We start from the raw sequence: 16,366 nt of genomic DNA, 5'->3' as shown, positions 1-16,366 counted from the left end.
GTTTCAATGTCTTGAGATGCAACATTCTGGTGTAGCATGGAGTAGGGTGGGATGCTTCCTTACACCTACATAATTCCAGTAGGTGGCTTTGCTGGGGAGAAATGGCGGAGCGTAGAAGCATAACTTGAAAATAAATATCTTACCTGGAAGGCTCAAATTTAGAGGCATGATGCAACATGCAAAGAGAGTGGGTGCAAACAGACAAAGGTTGTCAGATGGGCAACTGACCCAAGCTGTCACTTTTCAGTTGTGACACTGGGGTGATGATACAGGATGGACCAGACTTCTCAACTCTCCCTCTACTTGGCATTTGGAAACAGGTCTGACCCCTTTGGGTGGAGAAAGCCCAATTTCCAGGATAGAGAATGCCTTCAAAGAGAAATACTGGATTTCCTATTAATGGGAGCAAGAGTGGCCTGAGAGCTTCACTGGAAAATAAAAGAGGCATATCCATATCTGTACCACAGTAGTTCTTGCAAGTCATGATTCTAATTAATTCCTCTTTTGGATTAAATTAGCTAGTGTTATCCTCATTAGATGCAACCACAAAAGTCCTAATCAATACAAAAGATTTCTATTCCAGGGACATGGAGTGATCTAAACCCATGCCCAGGTGGCTGTTTCTCCAATTACTAATTTTTATAACAGTTTGGAAAGTTGAAAATAATGTATTATATTCAGTAATGACAATAATATAATATGAAAATGTAATATAGCTAAGTCTTCTTGTTACCAGCTTTCCCCTCTGGAAAAGGAAAACAAATTGGAATATCTCCTGTCAAAGGCCAGAGGTGATTTCCCACCTCAAAAGCATCTCCAAACACCTAGTTAATATGGAGATTGGCAAATTAACTCAGAGCAACATGTTAGTGTTTGGAAGGAGGTTTAAAATCTACTCCTCAATTTATTCAATGATTTTATAATAAATCAACTGTCTCTTCTATGCTGTAAAATATTTCTGTTAAACAGCAGGTCGATTGGCTAAGCGTCACTATTTTGTTGTTCTCTGTAAAATGTTATAGTGAGTAAAATTATATTTTTATGGTTGCATTGCTTAAAGAACAATCGTCCAATAGCTTTGATTTACTAACCTAATTTATATCCACATGCACTGCCACTCTCAGCTACATTTATCTTCCTCTTCAGTCATCCCAGTCATTTCTAAATGCCATGGTTTTAGCTCTCTGTAATACCATTATTTTTCTTTAATCTCGAAAGAGCACAGACAACTCCGCAAATAAGTTTTCGTTACATACAAATTTCAATAGAGATTCAATAATGAACAAAGTTGGTTGTACATAACTTTAGGCTTCTCAGAATGTCATATTCTTCTCTATGGTTGACTAGCAGGTTTCTTCAATCTCAACTGCTTCACATAAAATCACATCCCAACAGCTTGTATATTTATTATTTCAAATATTAGGTCGTTCTTTTTCCATTTGTCTGTTGAAAATTAAGTTGTTTGGAAGAACGCTGTGAGTAAATTTATTATTCATGTAAGGAGTCGATATAAGAATATCTACCCCATCATTTTATTTCTGTTGCAAGATATGCTAATGCTTACCAACCTGATATAAAAACAAAAACAACAGTGATGACGCCAGCTACATATTAGATAATGCCTTGGCAAATTCTGTTAAAATGAGGATATTGAATGAGTCAAAGGATACTGTTTCCTGGGTCAAGATATATTTGATATTTTTCTAGAGTCCTAACGCCACCTATTGGTGGGAGGTTTCTCTGCAAAGTGTGTTTTTAAAAGCCAAAAAAAAAAAAAAAAATCACTGGGTAAGCTAAAATTGAGCGAGATGTAAAATATACAGATCATGGAATGTCTGAACTACAGATCTAGCAAGTGTCTGATGACTGATTTTGAGAAAAAAATTTGACAAAAGAAAATTGTGATAGTTGATTTTTTCCCCCATTGGTATTGTTTCCATTTCCAAGCTTGGAATTTAGTCCCTTAACGTTTTCATAAAAATCACTATATTTCTTGAGATTATCTAAATGTTTTAGGCTTAGAACTGTCTTTTGTTTCTATTATAGTAATGGACTAGACTTGAAGGGACTTTCTGAAGAATTATTTTCAAAAGCAAGGTGAAAAAGAGAATATTAAAAATAGTTTTCAGGTATAAAAATTGGTCAAAATAAAGAATATGTCATAGTTGTAAAATCATCCAAAATACAGTTGTTTAAATTGAATGAAATAAAATATTCAAAGTAAAAGTCAAACATTAAAATTCAGAGAAAAGGGGTGCCTGGGTGGCTCAGTGGGTTAAGCATCTGGCTCTTGATTCTGCTCAGGTCATGATCCCAGGGTTGTGGGATGGAGCCCCGCGTCAGGCTCTGCACTGACAGCATGAAGCCTGCTTGGGATTTTCCCCCACTCTCTCTCTCTCTCTGCCCCTCCCCTATTCACACTCTCTCTCAAAATAAATAAATAGGGGCGCCTGGGTGGCGCAGTCGGTTAAGCATCCGACTTCAGCCAGGTCGCGATCTCGCGGTCCGTGAGTTCAAGCCCCGCGTCGGGCTCTGGGCTGATGGCTCAGAGCCTGGAGCCTGTTTCCGATTCTGTGTCTCCCTCTCTCACTGCTCCTCCCCCGTTCATGCTCTGTCTCTCTCTGTCCCAAAAATAAATAAAACGTTGAAAAAAAAATAAATAAATAAATAAATAAACATTTTTAAAAAGTCAGAGGTGAAAACTATCATCAACTAAATAAAACAAACAAAAAAAAATAACTCCAGTAAAGTAACAGATATTCAAACAAAAGAAACCAGAGAGAGAGAGAGAGAGAGAAAGAGGAAATTGTTCATAGGAATTCTGGTTTCCACTTTCCTCATTTAGCTGGAATTTTCTCTTGATTCAAGGTCTCAAGTCCACCCATGTGATTTAGATGCCCTCCTCTGACCTCCAAAAGCAGTCTATGCATATTTCCATTACAAGACGTTTTCCATTGCACGATAACTCCTTATTCATATACCTCCTCACTGATAGGGGGCTGGGGACTCAAGTCTTATTCATCTCTGAATCTACAGTGGCTAGCACAGTGCCTGGACAAAGTAACTATTCATGTTGGAATAAACTCCAAGTTTACAACTCCTACAAATCCCAAGTGGGTGAACTTACCTCTCAGGGCAACAGAGCCTCTTGGGTTAGTCCTCTGCCTCATTGGCTGTTCTTTCTCTGCCTCCCTTGTTCATTCCTCCTCATCACTCAGGTCTCTTGCAGTTGGAGTGTGCCACGATGTAGTCCTTAGATCTCCTCTTTCCTATCACTACTCAAATCTTTGAAGATTTTATTCACTCTTATGACTTTAAATATCACTAATGACTCACAAATGTGTCACTTCAGCCCAGATGTCTCCCCGGAACCCCAGACACACATATCCGACCGCCTATTGCACATCTGGACCTAAATGTCTAATGGCATCTTAAACTTAACGTCCAAAACGCAACTCGTGATTGCCAGCCCACCAAGATCTGCTCAGACAATGGCAACTCCACACTGCATTTATAGACCCAAGCCCTAGAGTTATTCTTTTTCCTGGATCCCATATCCAATATGTCAGCAAATACTACCATCTCTACTTTGAAAATATACCCAAGATTTGACAACTTCTTACTGCCTTCACTGTTATCACCCTGATAAGGCTCCTTACATGTGATTTTCCTGCTACTGCTTTTTCCCACCCTGTATGTTTATTTCCAATGCAGTAGCCAGAGTGATCCTAGGAAACACATCATTTTGTACTCAGGCCCCTCCAATGATGTCCCGTTTCACTGAGGAAAAGCAAGAGTGGCTCCCCCGTGATCTGGTCCCACTCTGACATCTCCTACAGCATCTCCTGCCGCATTACTTTCTTAAAATTCTTCTAACAAACCTTTGCTGACCTCCCTCCTTAAAATTACAGACTCGTCCCACAAACTTTCATTTTTATTTTACGGTCTCAACTTAAAACCACTAACATGTTTTATGATTAACTGATATTTTTAATTTTATCATCTATTTCCCTTTATTAGACTGTAAAACCCACGAAGTCAAGAATTTTTATCTGTTTTATCTAGAGCAATGCTTGGCATACAATAGATGTTCAATAAGCATTTATCCAGTAAACAAGTAATTGAGAAATTCATTTATTTGCTTATCCAACAAATACGTATGGAGAACCCATTATGCTCCATGTATTATTCTAGGCTGTCTAATTCAGTCTCACTACAATTCCTTACCCCTCAATTTTTGACTAATAATGATGATGTTTGGCTGGTGTTGAACATAATTTAATGAATCATCTCTTTCCCATTCCCCCCATTAAAGACTGTATAGATCAAACAGTATTAGAGGGTGCTAATTTTTTGTCTTTGATTTTTCTTGAATGTACAAGTTTGTAGGGCTCATAATTTTCCTTTGATTTCTTAAAATATTGGTTAAATATGAGCAGGATTTGAAATCCTGGCCAGATAAATTTTGGAAGGCAGCTCTGCTCACCACTCTACCACCAATGCTGGCCAGATAAATTTTGAAGGGGTTGGTACAAAGCTAGTTCTTCCTTCATCCCTTAGTGTTATTAAAGAAACAAAACTATAAAGAGTAGATTCCTGACTATGGAGTCATAACGTATTGAGTCTGTTGAGCCATAGCAACATACTTGGAATGACTCCTGAATCAAACTGTAGATCATGGGGTCTCAAATGTGCCAGTCTCAAGTCTGAGGGCAGGCTGAAAGTAAACAGCAAATGAGTATCATATTAGCTAATATATTCACAGCAAGAGTTTAATAAATTATAGCCACAAGCCACTTTTAGTGAAAAGTCTGGCAATTTCTTGATTCTGTATTATCCTCATGGCTTTTCACACATGTGCCACACACACAATTCTCTGATAAGTCACTGACACTCACCGGGGCATATAGGCATTAAATTATGACTGGAATTGCCTATGTCATCTACAAGAGACACCTTTTAAAACTGAACTTAGAAAATCCTCTTTCCACACCACACAGAATAGTTCTTTTTTCAAAACCTACCTCATAACCCACAATGGAAATGTGGCATTCCAGGATGATTTGAGATGTGAAAGTAAGTTTACTCACCCCAAAGCAATAAGAAAATATGTCCCTTTCCAGTTAACAACGGAGCATTGTGGTGACAGAAATATTTCACAGAGCAGAGTATAATCATCGACAGGTCTTTTGATCCTCCGTATGGTTACGTTCTCAGGAGAACGCTCAGTGGAACCCAGAGCAAAGGCTTGCCAGAGACTGGACTCCTCGATTTTTTTTCTCCAGGACCTGTTGAAATGCATCCAGTGGAGAAAGGAACACGACCGTGCACATAAGACCCCTCTGCCAGCGTGCCAGTAAGAGGAGACAGAAACAAGTTCCGGGGTGGAGGGTTGCCATTCATCTTCTGCCATCCCAGCCTCGGAAGGTGCCTACAAGGGCAATACTTCAAGCTGGTCTCCCCATTACCCATCACCGTTCTTGACAAGTTTCTGCAGCTGAAACCGGACCCGCTTTCCCATACGCTTTCAACCAAGAATTGTGTGATAATGAGGGGATATGTTGCATCTCAGATACCATAATTCTGCCCACACATCCAACTAGTAATTTACTAGCCACAAATGTGTTTGGCCTACACTTTTTTATCTCTAAACTCTTTGCTCTGGCATTCTGTCTAAAATTATGATTCTAATGTAAACTGAGATACAATGATAAATCTTTCAAAGGAGGTCATCTATTCCAAAACCATTTAAAAATTAGGAAAAAGTGACATGAGTGCAAAAATGATACCATTGATGAGAGTGGACTTGATTTTTTTTTTTATGAGTGGACTTCAAATGGAATTGGTTAATTTCTGTAATTCTCCTCTGAACACTATCTATTGTGCTCTAAGGAACAGTGGAAATCTAGTGACTACAGGAATTTTAAGTATATTTAAAAATTAGCACTTTATGTTTCTCTGAGGAAATAAAATATGAATAAAATAAAATAAATGTGAGAATCCAAATATTATTTCAAGTTTTTTAATGCTATAGCAATTTAATGTTTCACTTGCTTAGGATATTGAAGCCAGTGATTGCTATCTGAATATGCATTGGTTTTGTCCTTTACAGAAGCATATCATCCTTAAAATAAAATTAATAACAAGTCCACATTAACCTTTTGGATTACTAGTTACTAATTAATTTGGCAAATGAGCTTCTGCCGGAAGATCTCATTCTAATTCCATAAAAACCAAAGGCCTTTAAAAGCAGCTTGATCAAGTCAAGAGATTGGAAAAAATGTTAGCTAGATTTTATTACTTTGAAATTAACTTGTTCTCTCTCTGTTCTTTGAGCTTGCCTCTATGACTACATTATAGTATGTCACATACTTTTTAATTATCCCTGATGCGTTCTGCTTTGGTGTTGGTTAGTTCATTCGCTTATTCATTTGTTCAGTCTCTGTATCTGTTAGCTTTCCTTGGTTGAAATCTACAGATATGGACTGTTACCAACGAAGCAAAAATGAAGGAGTGAATTATTGCATTCAGAAAACACACAAAATTAGAGAAATAATGATGAGCCAATTTTTTTTAAGCCCAAACCAGATGCTTTCCAGTGATGTAGGAAGGAAAACAGACGGACGCTCTATTCTCTTTAGGGTATCATTGTAGTGGATGAGTATGTTCTAAATATTGTGTGTGTGTGTGTGTGTGTGTGTGTGTGTGAGAGAGAGAGAGAGAGAGAGAGAGAGAGAGAGAGAGATACTGGTCTAGCTTGGGAACAACACCTACCTCTTGGTCAGTACTTATATATAAGTACTCACCAAAACCATATACATTAGTGGAGAGGTAATTTTTCAAAGCCAGTCTAAAAGTGCAGTTAACCAAAGAATGGATAATTGATGCTGGATTAATTAAAACAACTGATGACCACTACATTCATTTCCATTAAAGTAAGTATTGAACGCTCCAATTCATGCTGTATTTTAAAAATGCATACGTATTTTAATTGCCACCCTACTTCTGTTAGCTCATATGCACACAGAGGAACTCATTATATTTCTTTTGTGAGGGACATTTGGATTATTCCTGTGTTCTTCCCTTTGCTATTATAAGCAATGTTGTGTAAACATACTGACAATATATGTTTGTATACTTATAGTTTTTACTTGTGATAAATTTCTATAAGCAAAATTCTTGAGTCAAAGGATATAAAAGTTTACATATTAGAAATGTGTAGTGGCAAAGAAAAATATCTAGAACATTATATACGAACATATAGTCAAAGTCTACTACTGTGGTATATTTACAATCATTAGGAGGTCTGTCATTAAAATAGAATAGGAAATGTACTCAGAGAAGAGAAACTTTTACAATGTTTCCTTTGCCTCATTGCTGCTTCTTCTCTACTAGGAATCTGAAATTTTCTTCTCAAGAAAAAAGTTTTAAGTGGCCTAGTGTTCCCTTCAGAAAAAAAAAAACAACCAACTTTTTATTTTGACATAATTTCAGACACAGAAGCTTGCAAAAATAGTACAAAAAAACTATATATAGTCTTTATCCAAATTTCCCAAATGTTCACATTTTATGTTTGCTTTCTATTTGCTTCATTTTGCCATCTCTCTCTCTCTCTCTCTCTCTCTCTCTCTCTCTCTCTGTGCGTGTGTCCATTTTTCTGATCTGAGAGTGAGCTGCAGAAAACAATACTGCTTTAACCCTGTGATAAAGAGTCGGTGTCCATTTTCTGATGTTTACTGACAGCATTTAAACCTCACCCCCCTACCACCTCCCCTCTGAACAATCTGATGAGAAAGACCTGCTCTTTCCTGAGCTGCTGTGGGGAGATTCAGACCCTGCAAGCCCCGACCTGTGTGGGGAAATCTTCAGTCTGCTCCACTCCCTAACCACCATGAAAACCCAGAGCCAGTCTCCTACCTTTGCTCCCTCAGACATGCTTGGGTGGCTTGCCCTGTTCTCCCAAGATCCATCAACTGTGTAAGCAATAAACCTTTTCATACCTTTGTTAGATGAGTATGGCATCATAAATCTCAATGTCTAAACCAAATTGTGGGCGAGGGTCCATCCTACACCTGCATGGTGCTCACAACAAACCCTAAATATAATCTCTTACGTAATCACAGTGTAATTATCAAAATCAGGAAATTAACATTGATACACCTTTTATCCAATCTAATCTAGTCTTACGCGTATCTCTACATTTTCCCCCATAATGTTCCTTCAAGCTGAAGAAAATCTTGAGTTATATTATTGGTTACATGGCATGAATATTTACCTTCTTTATCTGGACAGTTTCAGAGTCTTTATCCTTTGTGACATTGACATTTTAAAGAGTATCTCTTGGTTATTTTGTAGAATGTTTCTCAATCTGGGTTTAATGTCTCTACATAATTAAATTTACTATGTGGCACTGGAAGTTTCTTTTGTTTCTGTTTGTTGGCTTTGTGTGTGTGTTTTTGCCTATCAAGGACTTTTGGTATTCCTGTTATTTCTTATAGATCTCTGGTAGGAATAAATTCCAATACAAATCCAGATACAAATTAAGTCTTGAATACTCAAAGCTGAGACAAGACTGCTTTGGACTGGCCCTTTGTTATTGATTTTAGGGTGATAGAAAGTGGCAGTTACTGAAAGGTAGTGGATAAAGCATTGTACTATTTGTGCTTTTGAAAACTTTGTAAAAGTTCTTCTTTCTGGAGTCAGGCTTGACTGAGATCTGGCAGAAGAGATACCATGGTAAAGACTCCTCTTCAACAAACCTCTTTCTGCCTCTTTGGTTAAGTTACCCGAGAAATTCAAAGAGCTACCAAAAACTAAAGGGAAAGACGTGGTTTCTAGTAACTGTAACACTGTTACTAGGTGTTGGACTAATCAATGGCTTTCACATTTTAATGTAGACCTTTTTGGATTATTTATAAGAAATATGTATTTCTTTCATAATCAGAAAATAAACAGGATGAAGATCTTTTACATTAAAAAAACTTATCAAACCAATATCCCTGATCCAAACTCTGTTTCTTACTCTAATTATTAATCTCTCCTTCCCTTTGGGGCTAACTTCTTGAAAGAGTAGTGGCCACTGATGTCCCTACATCTTCATATCCTGTTCAGTTTTACAGTCACCTCCTCAGTGTCACTTCTCTAACCTCTTGTGGCACTTGATCATCTTTGGCCACTTCTTCTTTTGGCATCTGATTGAACATCAGCTTTACTTGCATGGCCTGCGCCTTCCACCCCATAAGTGTTGCCTTTACCCAGGGTCCCATGCATGTCCCTATTCTCACCACTCAATGAACTCATGCACTTCTATGTGTTCAACTCCCTCTTTTCCACAATAGTCCAACATCTGAACCTGTAACCTAGTCCTCTCTCCTAAACTCTAGGATCTTAGGTCCATCCGTTTAGTGTACTCTTCTACTTTCAAGTCTCAAAGTACTTCAACTTCAGGGTTACCTCCTTCATGCCCTTGACTTGCTTATATTCAGTACTTTCCCAGATAATGAGTCTAACATTCATCCAATCATCTAAGTCAGAAAGTAAGAGTCATGCTGGATCCTTCCCTTTCTCCCCCCATCCAAGTTCTGTTGAGTCCAGTTCCCATATTTCTCAGATCCATTCTCTCCCTTCCTTTACATCCCTTCTACTACCTGGCTATGATAAGAAGGTTAGCATCAATTCATAAAAAGCCCATTCACCACATATGTTGGTAATTTCACTTCTATCCACATCTTTGTTTCTTCTCTCAACTTTCAAATATCACCACACTTTAAAACTCCCCACTATCTTCATGGCAACATTCATTATAAATTTACATAATATTTGGTAAAATCTTCTGGAACTTCTTTTATGCAAAACTCAGAGAAAATGGCTGAAAGATGTGAGCATTCACCTTATTTGATCTATTGATTTAGAATGAGTGTCTAGTTCGTAGTGAAAACAATTGATGGATTCAAGCATTGCTTTTCTTATTTCTCCTGACAGTGAAAGACCATCACCTTTTGTCACTTTTCCTGGCATTGTTCTTCACATTTGATTCATTTTTCCATACAAATATACACTTTATCACACATACTTGTTGCGTAGATGACTGCTCACCGTCTGGGTGCTGTTCTTGAAGGAGCCACTCTAAAAGTTGGTGTTTCACTGCTTATAGTTCAACTCTGATTCCAGATGTTTGCAAATATGTTTGTGTTTGATTAATTTCACTATAAACTTCAAACAAGTAAAAAGATAACTCAGAAGAGACAAATCCCATTCATCAGAGGCAAAATATAAGCTGATTTTCTTGGATCTATATTTCCTATTAGATCACACAGTACTTCAAAGGTTGAGATTAACTTCTAAAAATGTGTCTGTATTACATGCACAGCCCTCATAATGAGCATCCCAGCTTGTCTGGGAAAGTCTTTCCACTCTTATACCTTCATTCTGCAGCATTTTCCAATAATGAGGTGAGGCAAAAATTAAAAAAAAGAATAAATAATTTTTCCTCAAAGCTCCAAAAAATGACACACCTGAGGAAAAAAACTCCCACCAGAATGATTTCTGCAAAGATTCAAATAATGATGATTCATAAGGTCAAATAAAAACTCAGAATTAATTGTTTAATATTTCACTAAACTCCAGTGAAAATACTATTCATTGTTGCAACATCATTATATCTTTCAAAGATGTGTATAGTTAACAAAAATTCTGTAGAAATGAAAATTTATTCATATAAAGGACCTATACAAGAAACAACACAAGATTCAGATAGAGCAGGACTAAAAAAGAACAATGAATCATCTTCTATAAACACTGACAATGAGGAAGAGAAAGAAAATGCTAGAAAAAATCACTATCAACTATAGATATAGATAGATATAGATAGATACACACACACACACACACATACACACACACACACACACGGAGACAGAAAGACAGAAAGAGACAGAGAGAAACAGAGACACTAGCAAAGACCACAATTTGATGCAGAAGAGACAGTTAATGATATTTTAATTTATTCTGATATTTCTGCTTGGGCAGTACTGGTTCCAGATGATTTGAGAATTAATTTGGTTAAGAGAGGAACTGAACCTCTTTTGATTAAAGATGATCTTTTCCAGTTCAATGAGAAGGAAAAAGATAGAAGAAGATATGGTCAACACATGACATGGTTATATAGATCTTTATCAAATGGCAAAAAAATGTATATTGAGGACTTGGTTTATTCAAAATTAAAAATTTATTTGCTTTGTTTTTATTACAGACTGTTTGAAGATATTGAGAGAAAGCTGGAACATCTAGCTTTATAATTAGCTTTAAAACATACTGGAAATTAAATTCTCAAATCCCTGAATTTGAGGTATACGAACACTTCTGTCACTTACAAAAATGGAAAACAACAGCAATGGTACTGATAACTCCAAAACAGTTGTCGCTAAAACCCATCATAAGGAAATGAATAAAGAGACAAAAAATGAGGGGGCATTTCATATCACCTTTTTGACATAATTCTGTTTTCAGTTACATAGCACCTTCCCTTCTGTGGCCACAGAGTGGATGTCATCTACAAACAGAGGACATTTTTGGAGTTGATAGAAGTACTCTCAAATTGCAACCCAATTTTGAAGAAACATCTTGTTAAAGTAACATATTATTCCTTCTGAAGGGAAAATAATTTCATATTTGTCACCAAATATCATCTTCTGGAAAATCACATCAATGAAAATATAGTAGTGGGTATTAAAAAATACGCATGTTGGAATTATTTGTGATGGCTGAGCTAATAATGCAAAGGATAGTTTGTCAATCCCACTCTCAAGAGTCAGAGGTTTTTAGCCAGTATCAATCTTTATAACAACTTTTTAAAAATTTATTTTGAGAGGGGGGAGGGGCAAAGAGACAGCAAGAATCTCAAGCTGTTCTGTGCTGTCAGTGCAAGAGCCCAACATGGGGTTCATTCCCACAAACCTCCAGATAATGACTTGAGCTGAAATCAAGAGTCCGATGCTCAGCCAACTGAGCCACACAGGAGACCCTTTACTAACAGCGTTTTAGGAAAGAGACAATCAAGAGACTCAGATTGAGCAGAGAAGTCTGGAGCCTGTCACGTGTCTCCATGGTTCTATCTGTTTTACCACATTGGACATAAAAACCAAAGACAAGTTCCACCATGAGGCTTTGTGGGGTTCTTCACACTGCAAAGAACATTAAATTCATGAAATATTTCCATGTTATACCTCAGGATGTGGTATATAGCTTAGGTGAATTTCTCTAAGGAGTCATGCCTCATGGGTTATGGGTTCATTTATTATAAATAATCTTTTAGCCAGAGACAGCCTGCCGATCAGACTTCCTCTTCCTGGTAAACATCATTAGTTTATTTACCTGGAGGTCCAGTTGACAAGGAGTCTTTTCTTGCTTCTACAGGAGTGCTTCATTCGTACTAAGGGAGGAAATGGAGCTGAGCCCAGCCTCTGTAATTCCTTCTTCCCAACAGCATTCACGATGTTTCACACGCCCAAGTGAAAGGATATGTCCACATTGAAGATGATAAAAAAAATAAAGAATCTTTCTTGGCCTGCTTTCTCATTACTGGAAAGACTGATGCTGAACTAACAAGAGATTTTGAAATAATGGATAGTGATGGATGGGAAATAATTATAAGTTTGGCAGAGATTCATAAAAATCCCAATTCACTATAAATCTAGAAATTTCTATAGTAAGTCTTTGTTTCTTCCAGCAGCTTTCAGATGTCTCCAGAGTTGAAAAACTGCCACTAAATGTCTTCACCAGAAAACTCATCTTAAATTTCTATTATATTTGATAAAATATTCTGGAGTTTTTATTTTGGAAAATGTCAAAGAAGATGGCTGAGCCATAACAAATTTTGGTATTATTTGATCCATTGCTGTAGATATGTGTCTGGTTCTTAGTAGTCCTTGAATTGAGGCATTTCAAATATTACCCTTTCCATTTCTTTCTTTTTTTTTTTTTTTGGTTTTGTGTTGTTTTATGAGCCTCAGTGGGTTGATGTTTCTTGTTGATAAAAATACCCCACTCCAAATCTCTTTTAAAAATTCAGAATAGGGGTGCCTGGCCGGCTCAGTTAGTACAGCACAAGACTTTTGATCTTGAGGTCATGAGTTCCAGCCCCACACTGGGAAAAATTCAGAATAACTAAGAACCAACTGCTGGTTTTATAACTATCTTGCCAACAATAGGTTTTCTCCAAGTTTCTGTAGGACAAAAAAAAGCACAAATGTTTATTCTATGCTATACTTTTTGTATCCTTCTAAAATTTTATACTTTAATCTCTTAATTACACTGATAGAATCATAGTTGTGAAAATCATCATCCAGTAACAAATTAATGAGTTTTAATAAGATCAAATACTTGCTAAAGGTATAATTTAAGCAACTACTAAGTCAGGCCAATTATGCAAATTCTATTTTCTTGATTTGTTTTTTAGTTTTAAAACAAAAAATTTTTAAATACATTATATTTTAAAGATATATTTCTCTGGGTAAAAATATTTCATATGTGAATTAAACTGCACAAAAACACTTGAGAAGTCTCCATAATAGTAGATATTATTTTGCTGAACGTGTGTTCTTATGGCAAATTAAATGTAGCCATGCTATTGTTTAATACCTCTAAATATCTGTAAAAGCCTATTAGGAATTGCCAGTAATACTCTTGCCATCAAAATAGCTAGAATTTATTTGATGGGGAAATAAACACAACATGTGCCTTACAATTCATTTCCATTGGGCTCTGAATATACTCAGCCTAACCACAGACTATTACTTTATTCCCTGATAACTGATATTTCAACTCAGTCTATAAAGCAGTTTTCTCAAAGTATCCTACACCCCTGGCAAGTATTTTCCAAAAAGCTTTTGCCAAAATAAAAATACTTCTGCCTCATCGATTACCACTTGCATGTACCAACATTACCTGCTCACATCAACATTTTGCTTTGGCTGACTTTTCATAATCCACACTGGGTTATATTTTCTTTATTTATTCCATGTTTTATTCGACAAACATTTTTAAGTATCTTCTACCTGCCAGCGTGGTGCTGACAATACAAGGATAAAAGATACGATGCCTTCCTTTAACAAGGTAATATCTAAATGGAAAGGCTGACAAAAAGCTAATATATTTTGGTAGGTGCCAACACAGAGGCTCTTTACGGGATGAGAAAGTATATATCTGAGAGTTTTCTCTGAAGGTTTGGGGCTTTAAAGGAGAGTAGGTAGAGCTGGGAAAGTTTTTAAGTAAAAAGGAATACAATCATATTTTCACTTAAAAAATCACTCTAGCCTCAAAACTAAAGATCTAATGTCCAGTTAGTAATCCCAATTTGGATCTAACTAAAAGAAGGGGAAACTAGACAGGAAATTTATAAATGTGGTAGATGGGCAGAAATGGCCATCTAACCCTTGTGTCCTCCACACATCAGATTATTCACCTCACCAGCAGGTGGGGACACGGCTTATTCATCTTTGAATACTAAGTCATAATATTAAGCACTAGCTTGAAAATGCTTTTTAAACCAAACTTAATATTTCTGAAAATTAGAACCTGAAGCAAAAATTCTTATTATCTAGATGTCAGCCCCGTCCCCAAAATACTCAAAGTGACAAATAATGCAAGAGGACTATATTTTTTATTAGTTTATCAAATTGGATTTATATTCTCTTTAGTTTCTTTTAGACTCAGTGAAATACACTAAATGGTAGAATAATGTATATAAATTGACAACTACGAGAAGCAGCTATCCAGAAAACCCATAGGCTTCAAAATTGGCTACTGGGTCATTCAGAACTGGTATAATTCATTCAACAAACATGTGCTGAGGGCCCGACTGTTCACAAGGCACTACAAATAAAACATAGTAAGAGTTCCTCATTTAGACACTGTTTTAAAAGAATATATTGACCATGGAAATTACCACAGTTTTTCTTTCCTAGACTTCCTCCTCTTCTCTTTTTTGAGTCTTCTTTCAGTCCCTTTAGGGATCATGCTGCAAATAGGGGATAAAAAGAAAACCAGCTCTAGGGCCAGAGAGATCTGACATTAGTGTCAGTGCCTCCCTTGCACTAAGCAACCCCCATTGCGGCTGTGTCCCTAGTGAGGAAGTGGAGGAAGCAGAACACAACATATGCATCTAAGGACAAACCTGTGATGCTCAGTCAGGTTCCTTTTGAGAACTTCCCCTGCCTGTAGGGAAGGAGCTGGAGGAATCAGTAGAAATGAAGAGTAGGTGAGTTCAAGTGAATTATCTGACAAAGCTTTCTGACTATTTTGGGTAACTATAGCATCTAAGTGTTACCAGTATGCTTCCACGGTCGCCACTGCATGAGATGTTCCCCAAGGAAGGCTCCTGTGCCAGTTTGCTTCAACCTTGGAAGCTGTAGGTCCCTTGGCACACCAGGGTTAGATGGGTTGGCTGACTGCTGTGGGGTAGGGGAGACACTGCTTGGGGCTGCCATGGTGATAAGAACAGTGATCTGATCATAAAGCTAGCATCACAGAGTTTGGGGAGACCCATTCAAATACCTGACTCTTGCAACTTTTGAGTATGAGTTATATAATGCATATATTATGCTAGTGAGTACCTGGCTTATAAAAAGTACTCAAGAAAGGAGAGCTACAATAATTATGATTATTTCTATCATCATCACCATCACCATCTACCCTCATGAAGAACAATGTTCCAACCGCCATCCCGGTTATTCCCAGTTGGATCTACCAGTTGAAATTATTGATTTTCTAATTTTCCAGGTAGGGTTTATATATGCAAAAGAGAAGCATTTACCAATGGGCTTGAAGATTGTAAATAATATGCAGCTCCCTCCTCCTCCAAACTCTGCTAGCCCATGACAAAAATAATAAACAATGTCTCAATGGCCATGGCAGCCATCGTGCACTGAAGTGGATTCCACCCAAGATGCACTGTGGTCATTCTTTTTATTTTTACTTTTAAGCCTGGAACATTTGGGATATTTCGAGAAGTCAGCTAACCCTCAAAAGGAAAAAAATCAAGTAGTGCATAAACAGTGGGTGGATCAGGATGTTGAGAAATAGTCACCATACGGAGAATTGCTTAGACTTAGACATTTATAAATAATTAACTTATTGTTCTTTGTCTGCCTCTTTCTTCTCCTTTTCTCTACCTCCCACCCAAGTTGAAACAAGGATTCTATTACCAAGCGAATTTTGAGAGTTGTGAAAGAAAGAGCCAAGATCTCATGGAGCCTTATTTCATTTTCTTTGAAACACGTTATGGCTCTGTAAACAGATGTTGTAAGAATCACCTGTTGGATGCATTGAGATCCAAAGTAACAATACCATTTTGAAAATTTATGAAAAT

This window comes from Acinonyx jubatus, chromosome B4, assembly GCF_027475565.1.
Source record: "Acinonyx jubatus isolate Ajub_Pintada_27869175 chromosome B4, VMU_Ajub_asm_v1.0, whole genome shotgun sequence".
NCBI lineage: Eukaryota > Metazoa > Chordata > Mammalia > Carnivora > Felidae > Acinonyx > Acinonyx jubatus.
This window is presented reverse-complemented; position numbering follows the sequence as displayed.